The following is a 3,843-nucleotide window of genomic DNA, read 5'->3' as shown; positions in this document are numbered from 1 at the left end:
ACACTGTGGTATATGCTTGGAGTCCTGGCTACTCAAGAGGAACCTGAAGGGGATTGCTTGAGCCCTGGGATTTGAGGTCAGCTTGGGCACCAGAAGGAGACCATAATCCCAGAAGAGGGAAAGAGGATACAAGATTTGTGTTAAACCTGTGTATATCTCCCATAGTTAAATATTCTCTAAGTTACTTAAAATTCTAAATTCAGTGCTAAGTAAGAAGGCATGAATATTGTTTGGGGAATAAGAGAAATGCACTCATAGCTTTTACAGATAAATTTTTACTCATAAATGGTTTTGATAATTCAGTTGGTTGGGTCCATGAGTGCAGATCCCACAAGCACAGAGTATTGACAGTTTATCTTTCCCTCCAACTGATATCATACACATACTGATATCATACACATAATGGGTAATACTTTTTCTCATATTCGCCTGAATCTTTAGGTACTAGATGGTATCTTATAGCCAGATTTGTTGAAAATAACTGTGCCCTGGTTAGTTGTTTTTTTTTGTTTTGTTTTGTTTTTTAATCAGCTTGACACAACTGAGAAGAGGTAACACAGCTGAGAAGATGCCTCCATAAGACTGGCCTTCAGTGAGCCTGTAGGACCTTTTCTTGATTGATGATTCATGTGAGAAGGCTCAGCTCACAAGAGGGGACCAGTAATAAGCAGCTTTGCTCCATAGCTTCTGCTCTGACTTCCTTTGATGATGGATCAGTGGTGCGTAAAAGTAACCCAAATTACCACCGCCACAATTGTTTTGGGTCATGGGGTTTTATCACAGCAATAGAAACCCCACTATAACATACATTATGTTTTGTTCTCTGTATTTGTTTTGTTTTTATGTGGGCTTGGGGCTGGAGGCAGAGTTTGGGGAGTCTGGGAATCCTTAGAGACACTACTGTCACCAATTTCTCTACTCCCAAATGTCCTTACTTCTTGAACAATGTGCCTGATGATACCAACAGTAGGTGTAGTCAGGCTGTTTATATTTCTAGAAATATAATGGATTCCATTATCTTCACTAATGGAATAAGGTAGAGAAAGATATATGTAGATTTAAACATGAGAATAAAAACTCACTAGATGTATGTGCCTCAAAAGTCTTTAAAACTAAAACAAATACAGAGGACATAAGAGTTTTGTGGGCTCTTTGTTGTTTTTATTTGTTTGTTTGTTTTCAGGTGCAGTGTCTTATAGCCCAGGTTCCCTTTGAACTTGGTATGTAGCCAAAACTGACCTTCAGCTGAGATTCCTGCCTTTATCTACAGAGTACCAAAACAATTGGCATGTGAGAGCAGTATCTACTTCATATGGTGCCTAGGACTGAACACAGGGCTTCCTGAATACCGGGCGAGTACCTTACCAACTGAGCTACTTTATTAACCTTGGAACATATATTTATTGTTCTGTTTCTTTTTCATAAGTAGCTTTGCAATTTTCAATGGCTCAGACTAGAAACACGCTATTTATTTATTCATTTATTTGTATGTGTTGCCAGAGATCAAACCTCAAGCCTCACAAAATGCTAAGCAAGCAGTGGGCCACACTCCAAGCCCTAGAAATAGACTATTTCTAATACAGTAAGTCGTACACCTTAGAATTAATAGAGAGCCAGCTTGTATTTACTGTTTACAGCTGTGGAAAGTGAGGAAAGAGGCAGTTCTATAAGCTTCAAAATCCCATGGCAAACAGACTAGCTCTGCAGTCTGTTTTGAGATTTGAATTCTGGTTTTCAGTTTGTTCATTGTCTGCTACTTGACAAGCTAGTTAATCTGAAATCCTCTGGCCTTCCTTTTGTCACTGGCCACAGTAACAGTGAATACCCCTGAGACTGTAGTAAGGATTAAAATGGACTGTGTATCTCTGTGTATCTGCCTGGCATAGAGTGATGGTTTCGCTGTTACTAAGATTATTATCACGTGTACCAGTCATACTTTTTTTGTTTTTGTTTTTGTTTTGTTTTGTTTTTTGTTTTTCTAGATAGGGTTTCTCTGTATAGCCCTGGCTGTCCTGGAACTCACTGGGTAGACCAAACGGGCCTCAAACTCAGAAATCCTCCTGCCTCTGCCTCCCAAGTGCTGGGATTAAAGGTGTGCACCACCACTGCCCGGCCAGATCTTACATTTTTTATTACTGTGATATCTGGATCTTAAATCATTTTCATTTGTCTGCCAAGCAACAATACTTTAAAATTGAATTAAATTTACTTATGATATTTAAAAGTATAAGGGACTATTCACAAGCTGTTAGCCAACACTTTTGTGATATTTAAGATGTCTGAATAAAATGGAAAATAAAGTATTATATCTCTAAGGAGCGGTGATTCCGAAATTAATAGGTTTTTTTTCTAGGTGTTAGTTTCATCTTGGCTCATTGTATGCTTTCATTTTAATGGATTTACATACATATTGGGTTAATATTTTTGACTGCAAATTACATTATACCTTACAAGTAGATCTAACAGATATAAATTATGATATGCTTCTATGGGTAAATACTACTTTAATGTTTATACACAGATAATGTTTAATATGCAGAGCATCCTTACAAAGTATATGTTCACAGTGAGTCAATTTTAAGGAATAGAACCAATATAAAAATAATATTAGCCAGGCAGTGGTGGCCTTTAATCCCACTACTCAGGAAACAGAGACAGACAGATTTCTAAGTTTGAAGCCAGCCTGCTCTATAGAGCTAGTTCCAGGACAGCCAGGAACACAGAAGCCCTGTCTCAAATAAAACAAAACAAAACAAAACAAAACAAAACAAAAGAGGATAATATGAAAATTTTAGATTTTGTAATTGTTCTTTGTATGCTTCCTTTGTAAAGGAGATGGCATGGCATGTGCTTGCAGAAAGTACTATTTCACTAAGTGTGAACGTTTGGGGCCTTCATCTATTTATTGTGAAGAATTTTTAATTTTAAAAATCAGTCAACCCAACCTTCATATGGAAAGTTAAAAAAATCCAGGACAACAACATTAATTCAAAGTTACATGTAAAAATAATTGTAACAAGTTATAATTTATTATAGAGGGAATATTAAAATATCTATGCAAGAAGATGTTTAGAAAGTGGCAACAATTGGGACTACAAGATGACTTAGCTGGTGAAGGCACTTCCTGCCAAGCCTGAATACCTAAACCTGATCCATGGGATATACATGGTGGATAGAGAGAACTGGCTCCAGCAGATTGCCCACCCTCACACATACATGCACACACAGATAAATAAATATGATGAAAAATGTAGTAGAATGTGGCTATACTTTTCTTCCTTGGAGTTCTGGTACCATATCTGTAGCTTTCTTTTGTGTCCCTGCCTTCTCAGTGATGGTCAATCTTCAGAAATAACTGTGACTTGGGAAAGGGGACTTAAATGGTCCATCTCAAACTCCTGCCCCACTCATAGCAAGACACAGCTTTCACCCCGACTTCTGTTGGAGAAAGTATCAGGAATATCTGTAAGATTTTGTAGTCTTTCTCTGAAGGTTGCTCACTAGTCAGTCATCTATAATGTATAGGTCTGCTTTTATGAATATGTGACCTGTGCAGTCATATAGGTCTCCACTTAATATGAGGTCATATTACCATGAAATTCCTAATGACATTTAAACAAATGGTCCTACATTTTCCCCTTCCAAACAGGGTATCATGTGTTCAAGGGTAGCTTCAAACTCTATTTGTAGCTTAGGATAAACTTGAACTCCTGATCCTCCTGCCTCTACCTTCTGAGGGCTGGAACTACAGGCAGTTGCCACCAATATTGGGTTGGAGATTTTATTCTTCTCTGGACTTCACAAATTATGTAGTCAGTGCTAACACTGTAGTTTGTAATTTAA

Source organism: Mastomys coucha, chromosome X (genome assembly GCF_008632895.1).
Source record: "Mastomys coucha isolate ucsf_1 chromosome X, UCSF_Mcou_1, whole genome shotgun sequence".
NCBI classification, from domain to species: domain Eukaryota; kingdom Metazoa; phylum Chordata; class Mammalia; order Rodentia; family Muridae; genus Mastomys; species Mastomys coucha.
Note: the sequence above shows the minus strand (reverse complement) of the source record.